Raw genomic sequence first — 26,753 nt, forward strand, 5'->3', positions numbered from 1 at the left:
TTCTACGAAACAAAATTTTAATATCACCCAGTGAAGCAGCAATGTAGAACCAGCCAACCTCGGTGGCTATCATTCAATGTTAAACACCGAGTTAGCGAATCACCTCTCTGGTTATTAAGAGACAATGAATCCGAGACGCTACATAATAATTCAATGATCTAAGATGGAATCGATCTTAATTGGTATGGTAGTTTTTTATTAGGTAAAAAATACCCAGACTCCTAATGGCTGCTACGCTTTATCGTACCGGAACGCTAAATCGCTTGGCGATTAGTGCAATTTTGAATACCGACGCAAAAACAGGAGTGTTATAAATCTGAAAATGTGTTATGTCTATGACATCATAGTTGCTGAACAGATGGACCGATTTGAATGCGATTTTTTATTCGAAGTCGGGGGCTATTTAAGGTTTCAATTTTGAGCACAAAATACTAAAAAAGGTACCTAAGTATCTACCTAAGACCCTACCTTCATTTGACGCTTATTTGAAGTTAATAAGACATTGGTAGTACGGCTCTAATAACCATTGATGCATAATGTAACTGTTTACTTAGTGCAGGCCCCCGACCCCTGCGGCGTTTATGCTGAACAAACTGTCGGAATGCTCCTATTATTGATTAAGCTATATTAATAGCATTAACGCGGTGTTAGCCAACCCGTGTTGCATAATTAGATGCCTAATTATAACCGTGCATTATTGAGATGCACCTATTACTCACTATGGCAGAGTGGCTACAATGAGCAATAACTACCTACTCTAATAGTATACTCTGGGTAAGCTCGCACCACACGAGTAGATACCAATTTGAACTCAATAAGAGGAGTGTTATATACTCGTGTGTTCCCACTGCGAATTTATACCGCGCGATTTGTCCCGTCTAACATCAGGAAATTGTACGAAGTCGCGCAATGAAAAATACGTGCGAACGTCTTCAAACAATTCTCATGTTTTTCTGCGGAAAAACGCGGAGTTTTTCCGCAGTGCGGACACAGACGTAACGGATACGGAAGTATGGACGTACTTTTATATATTATGTACCTAACATTATCTCGATTAAATCATAATACTCATCAAGAGTCTGCTCATAACCAGTTTCCACGGGGCAAAGCACCGGAATTCAACTCGTACCTACTTTGACCGATAAAGAATACCTACAGTAATTACGAAAATTACTGGCAATCAAATATTTGTGTCAGTGCATCACACTGGCAGTAGTATGCCAGAAAGATCATAGAGGCTCGGCTGCTGATTAAATAAATAAAAAAATAAAAATAGTCTTTATTTTCAAAAACATGTAATAAGGATTAACATCATTATAAATATTACATAAAATTTAATTAAATTAAGTGCATTTTACTTCGCATAAAATTGCATTTGCCTATTTGCAAAGGTCTCCTTTCGAATTGCCTATTGGCAAAGGCCTCCTCTAGCTCCAGCTACTGTGCTCTATCGTGCGCTACTCTGCTTCAATTTCTTCCCGCCTGTGTGTTTTATTTCGTCCTCCAAACGTCTGCATGGTCTACCTCTACTCCTCTTTCCATCTCGTGGATACTTAACTTACGGCTGCTGATTAAAATTTACAAACCAATCCAAGCTCCCACAGCGCCAATATTAATCAATTGGCTTGAACGCGCACCAAAATGTAAATAAAGTGCCACCAAAACCCCAACAGGCTATTCCTGCGTACAGCCGGCTATTCCTGCGTATAGCCGATTATAATCCGGCGTGTTAACGAGAAGCTAGCGGCTTAGCCGGCTGTTGCGGCCCGGCAGTGTCGCATGCCGTGTCAAAGTGCCCTGACCGTTTAGTCGGGTCAATATTCTATTACGTTTCATATTATAGAGACTAGAGAGCCAATTTTTGGAGTTCCGTACCTCAGAAGGAAAAAAGGAACCGTTATAGGATCACTTCGTTGTCTGTCTGTATGTCATGTCTGTAACCAACGTGGTATAGATCAAAGACTATACAATATTATTGGTATAGATCAAGTTTTGTTTACAAGTTGGTGCCCCAACCGTTTAGTCGGATCGATATTCTATTACGTTCCGGAGTTTATAGTTGTTTGATTCAGTTTTATTGGCGATGCGTCACATGCAATTAATTAATCATTTGATTCGACGAGATTCGTGTTGAGTGGAATGCATATAGAACTGTATCTATAGTAGGTACTTATATTTGTAAATAAAGCTAGCCTTATCTAATTACTGTATAAATCATGCCTGCGTTGAATGATGCCAAAAATACTGGCTGCATTTCCGCACTGAACAGCCAGGTTGATCCGTTGTGCAAAAATAAAGTCTATAAATACAGTCATCATCATCAACTCAAAACCGGCTCACTACTGAGCACGAGTCTTCTCTTAGAGTGACAAGGATATGGCCATAGTCCAACACGCTGGCCAAGTGTGGATTGGCAACCTCCGCTTACCTTTTTTAGACTATTCTACTTACCCTTTCCAAGTTAGCTCGAGCAAATTAGCAAAAGGCTAAGAGTTTCCCTGAGGGATAAGATTTGAAATGAGGAGATCCGCAGGAGGCATAGCCCAAACTATTAGCAAGCTGAAGTGGCAGTGGGCAGGCCATGCCTGTCGTAGAGTGGAGCCGGAAAGTCCTTGAGTGGAGACCGCGTATAACCAAGCGTAGTGTGGGACGCCCTCCAGCACGATGGACCGACGATATAAAGAGGCTGGATGAGGAAGGCTGAAGACCGGGTGTGGTAGCGCTCTTTAGGGAAGGCCTATGTCCAACAGTGGAAGTCCACAGGATGAGGAACCCAAAGTAGGTATACAGTTAATTTGAAAACTATGTGTAAAATGTTTGTAAATATAGTTCAAACGAATTGTTTCCAATAATTATATTCATTCCACCGGATCATGCTACAACGAATTGTTCCCAAGCTAAAGTTTCACTGTTCATGTTCAATTCAGTGCCCATTTCTTTAAATGCAGCTTAGCACCACGGCATAAGCAGGAGTTTAAAATTAACTTGCTTAACTTCGCCCAGTTCTAACTTCACGTCTTCACTAACTGTGTCTTATACGTTAAAATCTTAATAGACACCGGGCGAACTTTTACTAACCGTGTATAAATTTAAAGAAATGTGAAAAAGTTGCACCCGTATACACTCTAGGACCCATACTAGTCTAAGTTTTACTGCGAATGCAATTTAACTATGATAGTAAAATCTGTTTTCTATAAGTTACTCTAAAATAGGAAAAGATTCGTTTGACTCTAGAAGTAACTTTAGTAACACTCAATTATTACAGAATCTTCTAAAAGTAACTTGGCATAGAGAACGACAGCAAATGAAAAACATGGAATATCACGTGAATTTTGGATTTTAAAATCCCGCGGGAACCAAGAATTCTTACGGGATAAGAAGTAGTCTATGTCAATCTCCAGACTTTAACAATATCCATGCAAAAAATCGCGTCCCCATGTTGTGGCATGATTGAAGGACAAACCAACAAACAAATATCTATAGGGATCGAAGGAAATAAGCAAAAATTCTCATTTTATTTTTCTTTTAAAAAACTTCATTTTGGAAAAGACAAATACACAGTCAATAGAATCAATGCTCAATAAGTATAATCAGGTCAAAACACCGCAAATGGGGAGCAAAATCGGCCTAAACAAGGATAATGGGAAGAACAGATCCTAAAGCAATACGATTGTTGACGCCTCAGTGCATCGCACGGTCACCTTCACATTTCACAATTACGCTGCACGGACTAAAAGAAAATGATAGATTCGAACTGTAAATAAAGCTACAGTACCGGCAAAGCCGTGCCGCCAAGCGATTTAGCTTACCAGTACGATGCCGAAAAGATCAGGAGTATAGGCTTCATAAAATTGTCATAGCTTTTCCAAGCTAGCCCGCTTCCATCTTAGACTGCATCATTACTTACCACCAGGTATGATTACAGTTAATGGTTAACTTCTAATGGCATATAAAAAACATATATTGTCACTAGATTTCATCATAGGGTTATACAAGGATCAACAAATTCCTGAAATAGAAATTGCACCGCAAATGAGAAGAAAAATTGGCGCAAACAAAGATAATAGAAAGGAGCAAATCCTAAACCAATACGATTGTTGCCGCTTCAGTATATCGCACGACCACCTTCACAATTACACTGCACTGACTAAACGAAACGACAGACGGAAAACGGGTTACTAAAAGTAAAATACGTCAGTAGAAGCCAATATGAAAATAGAAATAACAGCGTGAAATTGGGTTAAATACATACAAACAGTCTTTATTTAACGGTAGGTAAACTGTGATCTGATTTGGTGATTTTATTTATTACAATTATAGAATGTCAAAAAAACTACAGTCAGTGATAAGAGAAGATGTAATCTAATATGAAAGTAAGCCAACTTGAAGCGGAATGTTAGTTCAATTAAAATTGGTTTTACTCGGCAATATCGGAATGCTAAATCGCTCGGGGATACATCTCTCGTATGCTGGTGAGCCTGATTGATGAGTTAAAATCAAAACCAGGTTTTAGTCGGAACTTTACAAGATAAAGGAAGCAATATTTAAATAATATTTGAGTAGTTCAAACACATAAACAATTAAAGGATGTCAAAAATAAAGTCCCGTGAAATAGAAATAGGTTTTACTAAAATTCTTCATCATATTGTGTTTTCGTTGCGGCGTAGTACCTAATAAGGACCCTAAAACTCATAAAAATGAACATGACAAGTTCATTATTTAGCTTCATTTTTTAAACATTTCTTCTAAAAGAATCCATCTATCTTTTCCATGGTCAACCGGTCTTGTATTTTAGAAATAAAGGGGGAGAAAATATCTTCATTTAAAACATTTCATGGCTCCGTTTATGTTGCGGAAAGCCAAATCGCTTTGCAATAAAACTGAAGCAGAATCGGCGTTTATTCAAGATGTTATTTTCTGTTGCTGTTAAGATGGTTGTTATAGTGGGATTGTTTGCCAAAAGCATTGTTATCTACGAGTTAATAAAATTGCTCTTTAAAGATTTTTTTTCGATTACAATTAGTTAGCCCTTGACTGCGATCTAAGCGACTGAAAATCTTTTTCATCCCGTAACTCTTTGAGTTTTCAGGAATAAAACGTATTTTAAATCCGTCTTCTATACGCAGGCTATATTCTCTGTGATAAAATTTTGTCACGTTTAGTTAGATAAGTGGAAAGGTAACAGACAGGCACACTTAAGCATTTATAAATATTAAGGTTCACTTGCACATTTGCACATTTAAGCCATTTACACTGATTTCTGGTTTAAGACATTTCTTGTTCCATAAATGTTTAACTAAGTGATTTAGTAAGTTAAATGGGCAAAACTGACAAGCATTACGAAATCTTGCGAAATGTGTTTTTTTATTTTATTCAGATACAAGTTAGCCCTTGACTGCGATCTCACCTGATGGTAAGGGATGATGCAGTCAAAGAATAATGAAGCGGGCTAAATTGCAAGGGATAAGAATGTTTTTATTAAACCCATACCTACTAACGCTAAATCGCTTGACGGCACGACTTTTTATTTATTTATTAATGTATATTTTGCTAGCAACCCTCCGACATGGTTATCGGAGACTTTGTATAGCTTACTTAACACGGCATTTTTTTTAACCTTATTCTGTTCAGATTGTCATGAAACAGGTTCTTTTTTTTCGACGGCACGACTTTACCAGTAGGGTGGTAACTAGTCACGATCGAAGTCTCTCACCAGACCAGACCAGAGACAATTTAAGATTTGTTTTTCAGAATCATCACTACCCATAAATACGAAACGTGTTTGTTTATTGGTTTAGTGGTTTGTTGTTTTAGCCTTCGCAAAGGACCAATGGATTGACAAGATTTTTTGCATGGGTATAGTCAAAGACCTGGAGATTGACATAGGCTGTTTTCATCCCCCAAAATCAAAGAGTTCCCACAGTATTTTTAAAAACCTTACACGCGGACGAAGTCGCGAGTATCGGGCGGTTCAAAAGTCTGAGAGATAGTCTTTTTCTTTTCCTTAAAGATTTTTCGTTCCCTTTACCACCGTTTTCCTTTCTTTTTCCCAAGTAAGGTATTATCACATTAATTTCAGGCGGCAATCGAACCTAACTAACCCATTACAGCGCCCGTAACTACAATCCCGCCGCACTGCGTTCTGCCGCCAAGCGATTTATGTTCCTCTAATCTTTTCAATTATCTCCCTCAGTGCGATTCACTTCGACGAAGTTGGAACACATTGTACTTTTTGGAAAACATTCTAATGTTATATTTAAAAAAAATACAAATGAAAAACAAAAGTGGCATAGGAAATATGAAATGTAAGCAGAAAAGAAGAAATCTTTATCTTTAAGAATTACTTAATTATATAAATCAACGGCCGATTTCTCAAAAACTTAATAATTTTTCATTATTTTTTTATACATATATATTATGAAGAAACGTTCGATGATTTGGACCGTCATTTGCCAAATTACCAAAATTCATCAATTAAGAGGATACTTGTCAACGAGCCCCCGTCGATTTCCTACGTATGATATTATTGTTCTTATCTCTATTTGCCCTGGTTCGTGCATTCTCGGTTCCTAGATCGTGTAGATAAGTAGTGTAGATTGTGATAACCAATTCAAATTGCTGTGATTGGCTGAATTTACCATGTTCTTGCTGCGACAGTGAGTTTGAGCCACTAGCGGAACAATGTTAGCCGGTCAGAAATGATTGCAATTAGTCAACCTGTTTGACGTCCGTGTTCTGTTTTCGATTACAAAAAAGCAAAAATTGTTGTTGCAATCATCAATTTTAGCAAATAGTGAAAGAGAGTCGGCCAATCAGAGGTCACAACTACCGCCACACTTTCTGTCAAACTTTGGCAGTAGGCCTGCCGAGTAATGAAAACAAATTTTTCATTCTGTCTAGGTGTAGGGTAGGTGTAGGGTTGCCACCTGCCTCTTTTAGATTTACAGGCTACCACCATCAAAAATACGGGGTTTAGATTTGTTTACGGGAGACATTGTTTCTTATATATTGTTGTATTATTGTATTGTTTATTATTGTATTTGAAGAAATAGGCAGTGGTTCTCTCTGAAAGCTTATTTAGGTATTTCAGTTTATTTGTATGTTTTGTATTTTTTCTCTGTATGTTGCCGGGTCTTGATCGATGAACTGTGTTTGCAATGTGGTTTTAAATAAAAGATTATTTATTTATTTCAATAGTTTTTAAAAACTCTTCATTTTGTAAAATAAAATGTTATACATTTCATGCATACAATCTTTGCATGTTAACTTAAAATTACATTTAACTTGTAATTCCACCTTCAAAGTATGAATACCATGGCCGTAGCCAGGAATTGATTTCGGGAGAGGTTTTATCAGGGCCGGAACTGAATCCTGTCATGAGGAAAAATACGTTCGCTCAACTTTATGGGCTAATTACCTGGTTAGTTGAATTTCGCCTTTCAATTTGATAGTGGAATAAAATACAACAATGAAAAAGCGCAGCGCAGTGAGCGTAAGTGTTTTTGGTTCAATACAGAAAAAAATAAGTGAAAGGGAAACGAGTTTAGCCATAGCAAGATACTTCTTTACCAAAATTTTGATACTTACTATTTAGAGGTAACTTGCACCCCAGAAACGAACATAAGCTTTTTATCCCGGAAAATCCCCCACGGAATTTTTTAAAACCTAAATTCATGCAGACGAAATTGCGGGGCATACACCAAGTAATACAAATTCAAAACGCGAGTGAAGCGAGCGCGAAATGTTTGATATATTTCCAAAAAAAATTGGTAAGCAAATGCAAGAAATAGTGTAAGTATTATTTTAGGTTTAGGTTTTTGACGGTCTCCCAGACGCAGTGGCCATTTCTAAATTTCTGGTCTGGTGGGAGGCTTGGGTCATGGCTAGTTATATGGTTAGTATGGCCCTACCGGCCAAGAAATTAGACTGCACTATTACCACTAGGAGAGATTAAAGTCAAGGGCTAACTTGTATAAAAAAAGGCTTAGATCCTAAAACCAACCTCCGCCTCTTTGGCTACGGCCATGATCAAAATCGAGTGGGTTTCGGCTACGCAGGTATTATTCTACGCATTGTCGCACAAGGAAAATATGTATTCTTTCTACTGGACATAACGTCAGCGTTTGGTTTCGCAAGCCAGCCCGGCTGAATTTGTAAAAAACCGGCCAAGTGCGAGTCAGACTCACGCACCGAGGGTTCCGTATTCGGGTATTTTTTTTCGACATTTTACACAAGAAATCAAAACTGTTATGCATTAAAAAAAATATGCATAAAAATAAATAAAAATCTGTCTTAGAATGTACTGGTAAAGTCCTTTCATATAATAACCCACTTGATTTAATATTTAGTTACTTTGAAAATTGAAAATACTAATATTTGTTCATGAACACATGACAGACGAAGAGACGGACAGACGGACAGATGGACAGACAGACAGACGGACAGACGGAAAGACAGACAGACGGACAGACAGACAGACAGCGAATTGATCCTATTTCCTTTTTGCTTTTGAGGTACGGAACCCTAAAAATATTTAGTTTTATTTGCCCCATATTTTATTTTCATAATTACGGGTTTCTGTATCCTGAAATACCAACCAGTAACCAGTAAAATACGGGGCCTCTGGCAACCCTACTCGGAAATCACTGTCACATTCAAGTTAATGTCAAATATTTTGTTTTCGATTACAGAAAGCTGCATCAATCATTATTAAAATATTTTATTTGTTGTGATTGGCTGAATTTTTGAGTTTCAGCCAATAAACAGACTGTTTGCCAATTAAACGTCATAACAATATAAATGCCAGAAAGTTTAACCAAATAAAACAAACTTAATGAGAACTTAGTGAGAATGCAAACGGCACACAATTTATAATACATATTATGTTAGTCGTATATAATAGATATTATAGTAGCCGTTCACTTTGGTAATAGTCAGATTGTCATCAGTAAAATTGATATTGGTTGATGTATCGTAAATTATTGTTTTGGTGACAAATATTTTTATAATCTATTTATCTTTGAACAGAATGGAATAGAATGAAATGGAATGGAGTACAATGGTAAATTTTTATTCCTGTAAACTTTTAGGTAAACTTCAAAGTGTTTTTTGGTCAGAAAAATTTACCACTGGTTCAGAATGCCGTTCCTACGTTTCTAGGGTTTCGTACCTCAAAACGAAAAACAGAACTCTTATAGGATCACTTTGTTGTCTATCTCTCTGTCTGTCGAGTGTGTCAAGAAAACCTCTAGGGTACTTCCCGTTGACTCAAAACCATGAAATTTGGCAGGTAACCTAACTGCGTAATTTTGGCTAGTTTTTTAATCGATAAAGAAAGTTTGCGACATTGTTCAATAAAAAATTTGGATTCCAACTCCTCAATCCTGATGTTGCAGGGGACCTGACTACTAAAGCTAATGGGATTTAAAAAGTGTTGATTATTAATTGATATTGAAGGTATCTATACCAAGTAAATACTTTGTCGTTGACCTCAACCCTGATGCTGTAAGAAATTGCATTCCTAAATCCTGGTGATCCCTCGGGATTTGAAAAGGATCATCCGTTTAAATGTTCTTACGTGATACAGAAACAAGTTGCATCCCGGGGACGGGCTATTACGGAGAGGCAACTTTTGTTCTGGGAAATGAAAGGATCGGGATTTTCAAAAACCTAAATCCACGCGAGCAAAGCTGTGGGCATTAGCTAGTTGTAAATATATTTAAAAGCTACTATAAGATAATAAATAAGGTACTTATTTCCTTATATTTTTATTGTATGGCAGCGCGCGGTTTTAAATTATAAATTGCACGTCCTGTTCTGTAATACATTTTTTTCTCAATATCTATCGCTTTATCTCATAGCAAGAGTCCGTAAGACATAATACAGTGAATATAGGCAAAATATACAATTTTTGCAGTTTCCACGTCAGTACCTGTCGAATTTTTCTAACAGTGTAAGCAGCAGAGTTGAGTTTACCATCAAGTGTTGATATGTGGGTGTTCCATAGAAGCTTTGCATCTAACGTTATACCGAGAAACACGGGGTTCTCCTTTATTTTCAACATATGATTATTAATCAATGAATTTATGTCATTTAAGGTCCTGGTATTGGGCAGTGTGAATTGAACACACTTAGATTTCTTTGCATTTGGAATTGATTTAGAAGTAAATTGTTAGCAATAAATCAGAGAGTGACCTGTGATATGGCATTACATATAGTATACATTGTCAAAAATTATAATATTAAAGCTGTGCGTATTGCGTGAGGAATTGCGTATTGCGTGAGGAATAGGTGCAACTTGCAGGGTTTGATGCATGCGCTATTGCCAGCAAACATGAGACATATTTTTATCTACAGGCAACGTCTGAGTAGGTAACGCATACGTCTAACGCAAGTTGAAATGTACCAGTGTATTTAGTTAGACCTATCGACAAGTTTAGAGTCGGGTGTAGTTTAAATGTGGCCCGTGTGTTTAGACCAGTTTAGACTGTCAGTTTCCGCCCCCCGTCACCGTCGGGGGTTGGTCGTCCCCCGCACCTCACCACCCCTCTTGCAGAAATCGAGACAGCACGAAATTTTCAAGATTTCTGGGTGTAATTTCTGGTTTTCGTAGTTCCAACATAATTATAACAATATAAAATATATAAAGATAATTTTTTTACTGCATGATATTCATTAAATTTTCTAGGTCTGTGGTTTTTCCAAATTTCATTAAATTGCTTCGTTGTCTAGAAAAACGAGCACAAAGTTGGGCCTTTTTTTAAAGAAAAATACAAATCTTTGAACCCCTGTAATTTTAAAACTACATATTTTTAGAAAAATCTAAAACACCACAGACACAGATATTAGTTTCTAGACTATGTCTGCAAAATTTCATGGACTTTGGTTGCTTAATATTCAAATGAAATGGGAACTACGATTGTATGGAGTAAGTGACGGAGAGAGCTCTGTTAAGGTTTATTAACTACTAGATGGTGCCCGCGACTCCGTCCGCGTGGATTTAGGTTTATTTAAAAATCCCGTGGGAATTCTGCTTTTCCGGGATGAAAAGTTGCCGAAGTAAATTTCCGGGACGTAAGTTACCTTTGTACCAAATTTCATATAAAACGGTTTAACGGGTGGATTCTTAAGAGTCCCGTAGGAACTCTTTGATTTTCCGGGATAAAAAGTAGCTTATGTCCCGGGATGTAAGTTAACTCTGTACCTTTCATTAAAATCGGTTCAATGGTTGAGCCATGATAACATAGCAGACAGACAGACAGACAGACACACTTTCGCATTTATAATATTAAGTATGGATTGACAAAAACGGTCATGATAGGTCATGACCGTTTTTGTCAATCCATATTAATATTCACATTTTAAAAGTTTGGAATTCTGAAAATTATTGTAGCTTCATCAACAGTTGAACTTTACACACACTAGATAGGTATTATTTTGTAACGTACCAACACTGACTGAAATAACTATCATCAAAATGGATACACAACACTAAAACGCCCGCGGCAAAAGTGATTTCTTTGGGAAAAAACCTCAAAATAAATCGTTTTCACTACACGCAACGCACCTGCACAATATTTTAGTTTTAGCTAAAACTAACAGCGAACTGAAATAAAACTAAAAGATAGGGCCAAACCAAACGGTTTTACAACGAACGCAAAGAGAAACCTTTCAAAATTTAAGTGATCGATTTTACAACAAAGGCAAACGATGAGAACCTTTGAAAGGAAAACTTTTATTTAATTGAAAAATGACATTAGATTGAACAACTTACTATGCTACTTGCTGGTTCTTCTCGGTAGGAAAGGCATTCCGAACCAGTGGTAGGTGCTTTTGACGATTCAAAAGAACTTGTAAAAGTCTAGTTGAATAAAAATATTTTGAATTTGAATTTACTACTTGTAGGCATCTAACTAAGTAGAAGTATCAACTAACTAACCAAAAGAGCTCAATTTAATTAGAAATGTACACGAATAGGTAACGACTTTATAATACGCACATATTATTATCATCTTTATTGATATCGAAACCCACCGAAAAACATATACTCACCACCAGGTGAGATTGTTGTCAAGGGCTAACTTGTATCTAAATAAAAATAAAAAATACTTATATATTTTTAACGACAGCTATAATGTGAATTCCAACACGTGTAAAATGATATTCAACCTTTTGGCACATTAAAGTATTCTTAACAGGGCTCTCTCCGTCACTCGTTTCTATTCGTTTCATACAATCGTAGTTCCAATTTCATTTGAATATTAAGCAACCAAAGTCCATGAAATTTTGCAGACATATTCTAGAAACTAATATCTGTGTCTGTGGTGTTTTAGATTTTTCTAAAAATATGTAGTTTTAAAATTACAGGGGCTCAAAGATTTGTATGTAAATTTTCAAGACCGCGTAACTTTGAAACCGAATATTTTAACAGAAATCTGGAAAACCACAGACATAGATATTAGTTTCTAGAATATGTCTGCAAAATTTCATGGACTTTGGTTGCTTAATATTCAAATGAAATTGGAACTACGATTGTATGAAACGAATAGAAACGAGTGACGGAGAGAGCCCTCTTAAGAACCTAGCTCAATAAAATTTACAGATAATGTCATAATCTTGATCAAAATAAACAACATTGTCATAGTTAAAGTTTCAAGTTTCTGTTGACCTTACCCTAACACTTAGTGCAAATAGCCGTCAAACATTAAACAAACCCCGCCATTAATTATAGCAAGCTGTATTGATGGCACTCCAGCGCGGTCCGCAAACAAACTGTAATGCAAACACGTGTAAAATGATATTCGACCTATTTGTCACATTAAACCGTGTTAAGCCTTATTGCTTTTGGTATTGACCACTTTGGATATTATGTTTTAGTAGCTATTCTAATACAAAGCACGTATATAATGATATTTTACCTATATGTTAAATTAAAGTGGCCTTAAGAATTCTATAACACAAGTAAACGAAAAATCCGAAAAACGTGAATTTGTGATAATATCACCAAAAAAAAAATGTTCCATGAACAAATAATTAGTATTTTCAATTTTCGAAGTAGGATAAATATACCAATTAGGGCATCATATTATGAAAGGGCTTTACTTGTTCATCCTAAAACAGATTTCTATTTATTTTTATGCATAACAGTTTTTGATTTATGGTGCAAAAAGTCGGAAAAAATACCCGAGTACAGAACCCTCGGTGCGTGAGTCTGACTTGCTGGGTTTTTTTAAATTAATGAAATAATAAATTTTTAAAAAGTAATAAATAAAGGCTTTTTAACCCCCGACCCAAAAAGAGGGGTGATATAAGTTTGACGTGTGTATCTGTGTATCTGTCTGTGGCATCGTAGCTCCTAAACTAATGAACCGATTTTAATTTAGTTTTTTTTTATTTGAAAGGTGGCTTGATCGAAAGTGTTCTTAGCTATAATCCAAGAAAATTGGTTTAGCCATTTGAAAGTTATCAGCTCTTTTCTAGTTACAGTAACCTCTACTTGTCGGGGGTGTTATAAATTTTTAATTTACACTTGTTTTTATTTGTATTGTAAAAGCCTACGGTTACAAGTGAATTGGTCTCGTTAAGTTTTCTGTATGCATTTTAAAATACTAGTTTTACCAAACAAGCAGCTAAAGCTTGTTTTGCATTCAAAATGGTCGCTTGTACATTCTATATTGAATCGGGCACAATGATTTACTTTGAAACTGCAGCGTGCGTTCAATTAAAATGGTTTTGATCGCTATCGACAGTTTGTGTTCGAATGTTCTAAAATTTAGAATCGATTCAACCAAATTTTATAATGAAAACCGAACTTTAGGGTTCCGTACCCGAATGATGGCAACTGGAGTCTATTGCTAAGACTCCACTGTCCGTCCGTCTCTGTCTGTCAGAGGGCTGTATCTCATGAACCGTGATAGCTAGAGAGTTGAAATTTTCACAGAATGTGTATTGCTATTGACGATATAACAACTGCAGATAGTGAAAATTTCAAAAATCGCCATGAAAATCTAAAAAAAAAATTAAAAATGTTACTTTTTTTTTCTTTTATGATGGTACAGAATCCTTAATGTGCGAGTCCAGCTGGTACTTGACTGATTTTTTTATAGACTGTAAATTGCAATAGTTTTATTTAGTTTTGTTTGTTATAGTTAATTTCATGTTGCTCAGTCTATTATTGCGATTATAACTTGGTATTGTTTTTGAATCGAATGAATACAATGCGATTTCATTGACTGTGAAAGTTTTTTATTTGCGTATTGGTTCTATTAGGCTCTTACAATATAGAATACTAGGCCTAGTTGAGGCCCGTGGTTTCGTCAACGTGGATTAAGGTTTCCAAAAATCTGGGATAAACTTTGGACGGTGGATTGGCTGAATTCACACATCTCAGGCATGCAGATTTCTTTCCGGTGTTTTCCTTCACCTTTAAAGCAAATGATACTATCTTGTTTAAAACGTGCATACCCAACTTAGAAAGTTATAGAGGTGCCGTGCCCGGGATCGAACCCCTAACCCCTGGAATAGGAGGCGGACGTCTTAACCACTAGGCTGTCACCGCTATAGATATGGCACCATAATGGAAACTTAAAGACACTATTGTAGATTAACCGAAGGACACATATTAGTATCGAATATCAATTTACTCCAGAAACTATCAAAGTTAAACAAGTAGGTATCCACATAAAAGTTTCCTTCGAACACTTAAGTCGATGAAAGTTGCCAGATTGTCTGCTAGACTTGTAGGTCTTTGCCCAGCCTTTGTTACTCCTTAGGGCTCTAACACACTTGATATTTCAAATCAGCGATAAGTGGAAACTGCTAATTCACTTAAAAGTCCAAATGCACCAATAAAAGTTCTTTAGAATATTAAAAAAAAGAATATTAGCCATGACTAATTATCCCCTTTCCCCTCCAATTAAGCGTTAAGCTTGTGCCAGGAGTGGGTACGACAATAGTGCAAGGGGTGGGGTTTGAACCGCCGACCTTTCAGAATTCAGTCCGCTCCTCAACCGTTGAGCTATCGAGGCTCTAAATGATTTCCCGGGGTAAAAGTTAGCTTATGCACCTCTCTAGGTCTTTATTTACATCCATGCATTACGGCGTTATTGAAGGACAAAAATATAAAGAGGTAAAGTTTGTAGGTTTGTAAGTTGTATAGGTTTGTTTGTGGGAGATAATCTCCGCAACTACTCATTTGATTTTTAAAATTCATTAACTGATAGCTGTTTTATTCTTGAGCGCTATAGGCTATAAATTACAATGTTTCCAGCAATTAAATGATTTTAATTAAAACGTTTAACTCTTCTACTGAAAGCAGCAACTATTAAACAAATTAAAATGGTTTCGAAAAAAATTGGTAAGCTAATATTTTTTCGTCTACAAAATAACAGTGCAAACTCCACGAGTCCAATCAACTATGCTATCGTAAAAGCTCGCTAAACAGTAATGCTAACAAGATTATCAAGTGTGCTGCGGCCTTAAGCGTAACGTTGCAAACCGCAGGGCAAAGTTATAATGATACTTGTTCCTCGTTCGATAGTTTCGGTAACCGCTAAATATTGTAATATTCATATGGAAAATGTTACTTTGATTCGTTTATAACAACCACAACACAAGTTTAATCAGTTTGCTAGTTTATAAAGCCACTAGCCTGTAATTGTAAACGCGTTGCTACTTACTGTTTGTTTCGAAAAATCAGACACCTAAATTTCTACTATGACGTGTTCACATCATCATCATCATCATCATGATTAACCCATCGCCGGCTCACTACTGAGCACGGGGTCTCCTTTCATAATGAGAAGAGTTAGACCATAGCCTACTACGCGGCCAAATGCGGATTGGTAGACTTGTAGAAGGCATGCAGCTTTCTTCACAATGTTTTCCTTTACCGTTAAAGCAAGTGATATTTAATTATCTATGACGCACGTAACTTCTTAAAGTTAGAGATGCGTGCCCCGGATCCTGGATTTCCGGTTCCCCTCGAAAGTATTCTTTCTTATACGATGGTACGGAACCCTTCGTGTGTGAGTCCGACTCACACTTCGCCGGTTATTTGTTTTTAAAGTAAAAATAGTGAGCAAATGACAAGGCTGGTCATCTGCTGTACGTACCGCCGCGCATGAACATTTGCAGTACCAGACGTACCGCCGATGCGTTGCCAGCCTTTCAGGAATTTGTTGATCTGTTCCTTGAATAATCCCATGTTGAAAATCTAGTGGGAACACCGCCGGAGGGCGTTGGTTCCACAATTTTCTTGAGCGTGGAAAAAAGATCTGGCACAATGTGACTAGTTACTACTCGTACCCTATTTTGGTACCAGCGTGTCCCGGACACGTCACAATTGACCGCCAGCCCGGGTGAAGATGACGTCACGCGTAATGACTTCCGGTACAACGGGCACGGTTATTACAATTTCTTCCGTGCCGCTGCCCACCCCACTATCGACTATTAGCTGATGCTTAATTGAAAAGCCCTTAATTAATCCTTCGCGTACCATTACATGCAGGTGGCATTTTACTTCGTCAAGATTGTCGTGAAGACAAGAAAACTCTTTGAGGGCGTGGGTTCGAATCCCACTTCTGACACCAAGTTTTATTTCAAGAGAGAGACCACAGACAATAAACAATACATAACATTTTGCTTAAGTGACTTTACACGACAATAATGGTGACTTTATAAAACAGCCATGTGGTTAGAGACCATGGACACTTACCCATGAGTTGCGGATTCAAAGTCAAGTACTGCAACCACTAGGATATTCCATAGGACACTAAATTATATCCTGGAAAACAAACAGTTCCCTCGGGATTTTTAAAAAACCTAAATCCATGCGGACGAAAACTCGGGCATCATCTCCTATTTCATAAAGTCTTATACACTTATAGATTTTTGGTTATTCCAATTACAACTTGTAATTTAAAAAAAAAACTAAAAAAAAACCTCCTGCCATTTGAACTGCATCTTTTTCAGCCCGCACATAGCGCATAGAATGCATATTTTGGGTTCTATGAATTTTTTGTACCCGATTACACTCACTTTGTTTTTAGCAACATTTTGAACTGTTGCTATTTAGTATATTGCAACATCTTTTTAAGCGCTAATTTATATTTATTCTAATCTAATCTTAACAAAGAAAACCCTGCCTTTTGGCTGCGCTGCAGTCGGGTAAAAATCGTCTTGCATAGAATAGAATAGATTTTTATTCAAGTAAACTTTTACAAGTGCTTTTGAATCGTCAAATAATTTACCACTGGTTCGGAATGCCGTTCCTACCGAGAAGAACCAGCAAAAAAACTCGGAACTTCGGACTCAGAAACTTGCATTGGATAGAACGACAATTCTCATAGAAAGCAATGACGAGGTCTAGGTTGGGGGAGTAAATAAATATGACATAGCTTGTAATGGGTTCCAGTCCGGTGCGCGGGGTGATTGCGATTCCTTCCGCAACATTGCTCACACTCACCAGTCCCCCAGCCCGCGGGTGATGTTAATTGATACGTGATGCGAGGTGATCACTTCTTAATGCAACAGTAGGATGTTAGATACACCATCATCATAATTATCAACCGATATCCCTGCTGGGCATAGGTGTCAGTGGCTCCCTGCGAGTCGTTCTATGTCATCTAACCACCTATAGTGCGCGTTTGAGGTTGCAACCGACGCCCCGCACACCCGCACAGCCCCCGTGCTATCCCGCTGCGGGTAATGTGCGGGTGTGCGGGGCCTCCCCCCGCCTCATTCCCCGATTGTACTATTACTATAGTCTTCCACCGCTGCGACCCTATGGACCCCAACGTCTCTCTAATGTTCTACGGAAGTTTTTTTTTAACTATAATATGTCCGGCCTTTGCCACTTCAGCTTCGAAACCCATTGAGATTTAGATATAAGTACCTACCTACATAATGATATGATAGTATGTAAAACAAAATATTTACATACAATTATGGATCAGAACAAGTAGGTAGCCCATGAGCAATAAGCACACGTATTCTAAGTTGTAACCACCATACCCAAAGGTGAAAGTCAGTAAGACATAAATAAAAATAAACCTAAGAGCCGCAAAGAGAACCCGGTCCAAAGCTTGAAACGCCTAATTAACTGACCCGTACGGTTCCCTTCAAACGAAACTCCGGGAACCAGTCAGCGCCAGAGCCTTTCCGAAAGAAAGCCTTCCCGTGATTTGTGCTAAAATTAACGCGTGGACATTTCTCATTTTGCCCGTTTTTGTTTATTCGCTTGAGCACACCACCGCTTGGGCAGTTTGTAAAACAAAAGACCATAGTAATTAATTGTTTTAGTAACCTAGTAAAAAGAGGGGTGCTATGAATGCTGTGTGAATGTCTGTGACTTTGTAGCCCTTCACAGATGGATCGATTTGAATATGATTTTAAAGCTCGTTTAAATGGAATGGTTCTTACTTTTTTTTTCTATATAATAATATATTATCATGATACCTACTCCGTTAAGCACATCGATGGTTAAGCAGTTTAAGGTTTATCAATTATTTTCCCTATGGTGAAGTTATTATGATGTGAAAGATAAGTGTGTGAGAGAAGAGAAGAAGTAATTTTTTCTCATCATCTATTAAGAATTTGATTGGGCGCTGAACCTAATAAATTATGCCCTTTGCACCACTTAGGTAGAAACCGGACTTAATTCACGGCGACATGAAAGTCGGCTGGCACTGGCGTATGAGCACATTATCACAATTTAAACCGTATGTCACAGTTATTAAGCTGGATTCAAATTAATAAAAATATATGTATATAGAAGCTGCACTTTCGCCTAAAGACCTTAGGTACACCTATCTCCTGACGACATTATGTTGTGAAACTAAGGATAAAACTAACTGTGAAAATAAGGATCTTAGGATCAAGATATACAAGCCATTGGTTATAGAGTAAGTAAGGATACAAAATATATAATACAATACAGCACGATCATATTTCTTACGGATCAGGATATGAATTCTCCTTTTTATTAGAAGCAATATGAAATTGTAATTTTTATACCCCCGCAGTATGATAGGGGATCGTGTCGTAAAATATCAAGGACATATCTACACACATCTGTACCAAATACCTTTCGATCTTTAGCTATATACTTAGGTAAGTATTTTTTATACGTATAAAAATACTCTTCCTGACTGACTGACTGATCTATTCAGCCTACACCATTGGACCTATACCATTGGGGTTAGAATTTAGATTTCTGACTTAGGAACTTGAATTTTTTACTAAAATAGGCACTTACTAAGGAAGGATTTTTTGGAAATTCGGCACCTAATGGGATTAAAATCTATATGAAGCGGAATTTACATTACGAAATTAGTGACTCGACATTAATTTCACTATCAATTGCATGTGTAAACGTCTAATTTCGCATGCATTGTGGCATGAAATTTTTTTATGAAAGTAAGTCATTTTTAAAATCTATATCAACCATGATTAATAACAATGAAAATTGGTATTTAGGCTGGCAGTTAAACATAAGATAAATGTGTTTTAGGATTTTTGGAAATTTCAACAAGACAAGACACTTGGTGGTGGAATTTTTAAAAATCTTTGGTCCAAGGCGGTTAAAAAGAGGGGTTGAAAGTTCAAGCTTTCAAGCAAAGTATAAAAATGAATAAGTAAACCGTTTACGTAATAATTACGGGCAAAGTTTGTATTATATTGTATACGAAACCCTATCTTATTTGTGTTCTGATTAGTTGACCAATTTGTCAGTAGTTTAATTATGTAAATATATAAAAGGAAAAGCTGACTGACTGACTGACTGATCAACGCACAGTTCAAACACACGCACAGAAAAAAAAAAAAAACTACTAGAACGGGCTGAAATTCGGCATGCAGTGACGTAGGCATCCGCTAAGAAAGGAATTTTGAAAATTCAACCCCTAAGGGGGTAAAATAGGGGTTGGAAGTTTGTGTTCATAGTCCACGCGGTTGAAGTCGCGGGAATAAGCTAGTAATTTAGTATTATAATAAACTAGATGATGCCCGCGACTTCATCCGCGTGGATTTAGGTTTTTAAAAATCCCGTGGGAGCGCTTTGATTTTCCGGGATTAAATGTAGCCTATGTCCTTCCCCGGAACTTTAAGCTTACTCTGTACCAAATTGCATTAAAATCGGTTTAACTATTGGACCGTGAAAAGCTAGCAGACAGACGGACACACATTCGTATTTATAATAATATTATAGTATATGGATATGGATACTAAGGAAAATACCTGTAATTTGAAGACAGACCCATGTCTATCTTCAAAATACAAGTATTTTCCTTGAAGGGCGTCCATGCGTGTTGTCGTGCTGCATCCACACCATCGATTACCGGCACGCATGCAAGCCGATATCGATTTTATATAAATAGTCTGTGTAACCAGCGTGCCGCAGGAATACGCGTACAGGCGTAAGATCATACCTACCCGCGACATGTCGCTAGACAAAAAGTCGCGAAACACTCATCTTGACGTTTATAAAAGAGCGTGGATTTGACTTGCAGATCGCTCCAGCAATGCGCGGGGCCTCCATTACTTTAATACATTGCTTAATATTATTATCACACTAATATTATAAAGGCGAAAGTTTGTGTGTGTGTGTGTGTGTGTGTGTGTATGTTTGTTACTCCTTCACGCAAAAACTACTGGACGGATTGGGCTGAAATTTAGAATGGAGATAGATTATACCCTGGATTAGCACATAGGCTACTTTTTATCCCGGAAAATCAAAGAGTTCCCACGGGAATTTTAAAAAACCTACATCCACGCGAACGAAGTCGCGGGTATCAGCTAGTTGTATATAAAATCTTTGAAAAGGGCAACCGCCCTCGAAGTTTCTTGCTGGTTGTCCTCGGTAGACAAGTCATTCCGAACCATAATTGGTAGATGTATTTGACCTTAGTCCAAATTCAATGCATTTGACGATTCAAAAGTAGGTACTTACTTGTAAAAGTCTAATTGAATCTGACTGTTAAATTTAGGTATATAGGACTTTTCAAATGAAGATCGTGGTCATTGACATTCCTATTCATATCTCGATCGAATTACATCTATGCACCTCGTGCTTAACCGCATTATTAACCACAGGTTATTAGCAACACAATACCGTCTTTACATTTGCCAACCAAGACAGACGTAACATAAGCATTCGGACGATATGATGTAATAAACAGACGGACTTGTGCGGGTTCCGTATCGCATTACAGCGGTATTCGCAGTCGTATCGATTGCCGACTGATCCCTTAATTGCTTAACGTTCACGACCTTTCTGGCGTAGCAACGAGAGGGCTCGGGTTCGATATCCGGTTAAAATAACTTCAAAGTACTTAAATAATACTTATTACAAAAACCTCTATAAGGAACCGATTTTCTTGGATTTTAGCTAAGAACACTCTCGATCAAGCCACCTTTCAAACAAAAAAAACTAAATTAAAATCGGTTCCTTTGTTTAGGATCTACGATGCCACAGACAGATACACAGATACACACATTAAACTTATAACACCCCTCTTTTTGGGTCGGGGGTTAAAAACTTGTGAAAGACAGTCTAGTAGCAAAAATGTCGGCTTTCTAATGGAGGGTCCGAGGTTCACGCACCTCTAACTTTTCGGAGTTATGTGCATTTTAACCAATTAAGCATAGTACGCGACAGGTCGAGATGGCAATCGGGGTATGAGGCTGGGGAACGCCCTGCACACCCACACTTCACCCGCACCGGGTTAACGCGGGGGCTGTGCGGGTGTGCGGGACGTCCCTACCCCGATTGCCATTACTTGTTTTCACCATAACACTTGTTTTCACGGTGAAGGAAAACATCATGAGGATACCTACATGCCTGGCAGTTCTCCATAATATTTTCAAGGTGTGTGAAGTATGTCCATCCTCACTTGGCCAGAGTGGTGGACTATGGCCAAAGCCTGCTCATTCTGAGAGGAGATCCGTTCTCACTAGTGAACCGACAATGGGTTGATGATGATGATGATGATGATACTTATCCATTCCATTAATTACCATCTCAATCGAGAAATCGTGGTCCCAATCGATTACACGTACCGGTACGATTTGTCGCGTGGACATCAATTAGTGCTAAAGGCTGTTTTACGCCAGAATAACACATTGCGACATTGAACCATGCCACAAAGTTGCATGCCTGAATACTATGTACTATTGATGCGAAGGTGTGTCTGTCTGTCTGCTAGTTTTTCATACGTGCTACTTAAGTAGGTATATTATTTTGCAAAATAATAGCTAACAATCGAATAAAAGTAGAGCCTAGCAAAAGCTTTATGAATACCATTCAAGTATTTTCCTATGAATTAATTATATTTCTATGATATTTTAAAATCAAATAATACCAGCTTTTCGTACTTTTATAAGCAAAATGTTTTAAAATACTTAAGTAATCGATCTCTTCCAAAATACTTCTCCTCAATAAAAAAATATTTACACTTAAAAAGCTTCCAACTGGAACAATAAATTACACAAAGAACAGCGTAAATTATAAACTACATGATATCGCTAAAATAATAGGGCAAATACTTATTAAAGTAATATTTAAAACCATAAAAACACCACCATAATAAATCTACTCACCAAAAAAAATTCAGTGCTCCAGCACAATCCCAACCACAAACAAACACTAAAAACTATAAAAAACAAAACAATAAAAACTCTAAAAGCACGGCCAAAACAAACTGTTCCCGCAGGATTAATGCACAACTTTTCCCAACGTTTTTACACTTCCATACAATCACATACAATAAAACATGGCCATGGAAACGTTGGCGAAGTTTTCAAAACTTACGATGGTAAATATTCGTACGCGTTTTCACTGCGAAATCACATACAAAGCCATAACACTCATGACACAGCCGGTCGTCACGAGATCGCGACGATAACTGAGAAAGCTTTGGGAAACAACCCTTAGTTTTCCGCGTTAAACAGAGAGGGCTGTTAACTTGAATGTGGAAAACCACGGGTGCAAAAGGGAGGGGTGTAGGAAGTTGTAGCTATGTGCACGTGGTACGATGCGGTCAATTGCAATGCTACGGTCATTGCCATAGTGAGATTTTTCATAGTGCGTAAACATTACAGACGTTTTCAGTATTTATTTATTTTTTATTGCAATACAAGTTAGCCCTTGACAACGATCTCATCTGATGGAAAGTGATGATGCAGTCTATACGAACTAAATTGGAAGGGGTATGAAGTTTTTATTAAAACCTTAACCTTATCAGTTTCTACTCGACATCGTACCGGAACGCTAAATCGTTCGGCTGTACTGTTTTGCTGTTAAAGTGGTACCTAGCCACGGCCGAAGCCTCCCACCGGACTTTTGCCCCATCGTATCCAAATTCTAGCAGAGCTAGAGTAGGTACAAGTTTGAGAAGTTTACTATCTTTTTAAAAAACATCAATAATTTGAGGACCATCGGGATTTGAAATTTGAATCTACATCTGGCAATTGTTGTGATTGGCTGAATTTATGGTATTCTTGTTGCAACAATACATTATAGCCAGTAGGCAATCGTCAACCAATCAGAGGTGATTGCGATCGTTACACTGTAGCTGTCATTTTACCGTAATCGAGCCTCAGAGTTATAATAACTCAAAATTTAAAAAACCCCAAACACAAAAACCTCTATAAGAAAACTAGAAAAGAGCTGATTTCACACGGCTGAACCGATTTTCTTTGTTTATAGCTATGAACACTCTCGATCAAGCCACCTTTCAAACCAAAAATACTAAATTCAAATCGGTTCATTCGTTTAGGAGCTACGATGCCACAGACAGATACACAGATACACATGTCAAACTTATAACACCCCTCTTTTTGGGTCGAGGTTTAAAAATAAGATAATAATAAGTATTCGTTCCTCTGAAACCCTTAACTATTATGATAACGTAACAAAATAAAATACGTAAAATAACGTATAATTAAAAACGGCTTAACCCTGCCTTAATGGTAGCCCGTATTAATTTTTGTTTGTTATTCCAAAAGGCTGCGAAAATGTTAAAAAAATGGTTCTTTTAATATCATTTATGTAGTAGACAAAGAGCAGTTAAAAATAAAATTTTTAAAAATAAATAAAAGACTGACTGACATAAATATACGGTGTAGAAACTTGATTTGCGTGTAGGTCCTGTTTTTAACGTAGGCGTTCCGTCCACCCAAGAAAATATTTTTAGAACATTTCTCAACTTTTGTATTTATTTATTAACCCTCGACCCAAAAAGAGGGGTGTTATAAGTTTGACGTGTGTATCTGTGTATCTGTGTGTCTGTGTATCTGTGTATCTGTGTATCTGTGTATCTGTCTGTGGCATCGTAGCGCCTAAACGAATGAACCGATTTTAATTTAGGTTTTTTTGTTTGAAAAGTGGCTTGATCGAGAGTGTTCTTAGCTATAATCTAAAAAAATTGGTTCAGCCGTTTAAGAGTTATCAGCTCTTTTCTAGTTTTCTTGTAGAAAAGAAGGTTAGATAACCGTTAGGTTCATAATATTATGTCAATAGACAAATGTCAAGCTGTCAAGATGGACGCCTAAATACATAATTATTTATTTGAAAATGATGTTTTGGAAAACTCAAATACTTTGGATCGTCGGGGGTGTTATAAATTTTTAATTTACACTTGTTACTTAGTCTATGACATGCGCAAACCGCTAGTTGTGACTTTAGATTGGACTTGTTTTGCTATCGCTGTACAAATAATATGTTGCTTATTTCGTAGACCTGCCTGGCGCAGTGGTAAGCGCTGTAGTCTTATTATTGGAAGATCCCGGGTTCTATTTCCGGCAGGGGTTCGGAATTTTTTAATTTCTAAATCTCTGGTATGGTCTGGTGGGAACCTTCGGCCGTGGCTAGTTACCATCGTACTGGCAAAGTCGTGCAGCTAAGCGATTTAGTGTTCCGATATGATGCCGTGTAAAAACTAAAGGGGTATGGGTTTAAAACTGGCATACCCCTTCCAGGTTAGCTCGCTTCCATCTTAGACTGCATCATCACTTACCACCAGGTGAGTTTGCAGTCAAGGGCTAGGTAACTATCTGAATAAAATGTAGCATGCCGCATTGTCGCATAATGATGCTCCGGTGTAAAACAGCCTTTAGTGTCTCTACATATTTTCGGCAAGTGCAAGCTATCTATGTTTATAATAAAACTGGATGATTTCTGTACATTAAATATATTTTGAAAATTTTAATCGAAGGAAACATTAGCACGGATATAGACTACAAATCAATTGTTTTTAGAATTTTTGTTTGTCGGTCTGTCTGTACGCACATCAAGCTACAACAAATAAACAGATTGAAATGTTTGGTACAGTGGTAGCTGACACTTCGGGATAACATATAGGGTATTTTTATCCCGGAAAAAATTAGGGATTCTTCGGGATACGGGATCGAACGTAACGGCTGCTTGTGTCCCCCATTTTGAAAGCCGGCTCATCTGCAAACATGAAGGGCGTCGCTTCACTTTAGTACTTACGCTGTGCAAATAGTCACTATCTCCTAGACTACACCGGGAGGCGGTGGTGGTTTCATGACAAATGGCGCTACAGGGTGCTCCGAGGTAATTCGTTTTTAACCGTCGCACGTCAGCGGCCCCGACGAGGTGTAGCTGTGTTAACTAATTGCAGACTTACCGTTAGAACTTACGTTAACGTTACAGATATTATATTATTTACTAGCTCTCCTGTCCCGGCGTGACTCGCCTGGAGTTTTGAAAGGACAAAATTTCCAAAAATCTTGAAAACTAACTGCTTCATTTTCCCCCGAAAGTACAAATACCACTTTTTATAGATATTATGTGACGGATTGGAAAATGTTCAGACTTTCATGCCCCTATTTATCACCCCCTTAGGGATAGATATTCCAAAAATATTTTTTTCATGGACGTCTACGTATGTGATAAAACGAACTCCACTTTAATATTTTTTTATTTACTATAGGCGCACGCTTGACCACGATCACACCTGATGAGACGCGTTTGCCTTGAAGGTATCTATTCACGCTTGTTTTAAAAATACCCGAGTTATAATTAGCAATAAACACTGATCTCGATATGATAATTTCAAGTTTCTAGCCCCAGTGATAGATCAGTCAGACAGGACAAGTCCTTTTAAAGGGATGTATAGATTAAATAGCTAGCCTCCTCCGGTTTCCCACATATTATTGTACTAAGTAACTATAGTACACGACATGTTGAGATGGCAACCAGGGTGAGGACACCCCGCACATCTCAAACTGTCGCGTATTATATTTTAAATTATGTATGACGAAGTCGTAGGCATAATTTAGTATAAAATAAGTATTGTTAAATAAACCAATAATGTTTATTCTGAAACTATAATAACGAACACAAACAGGGGGTAATCAATGGAATGAAAAAAATCACGCTGTATATTAAAGGAATGATTTTGAGGAATGGGCCTTGGGCACGCGATACCTTCATTTAGCTGACCACTGATACTTGTACAGGGTGTACTTTTCCATTAGTACAGTAAAAATTTACTCTATAGACAAGAACATAGAAAAAGGTGAAAAGACCTATACCGTCGATTTAATATTATAGAAAAAAAATCTTTAAAATATCCAGATAGTACAGAAGGCTATATAAGAATAATAAGTTGCTAACAACAAAACTTTTGTAGCATGAGAAATTTTAAATTTTATTTTAGAAACAAGGTTTACAAATCCACTGCGTCAGTTGCAGTAGAAATTTTTATATTTTTTTAACGAAAAGAGCGGAA

Source organism: Maniola jurtina, chromosome 17 (genome assembly GCF_905333055.1).
Source record: "Maniola jurtina chromosome 17, ilManJurt1.1, whole genome shotgun sequence".
NCBI lineage: Eukaryota > Metazoa > Arthropoda > Insecta > Lepidoptera > Nymphalidae > Maniola > Maniola jurtina.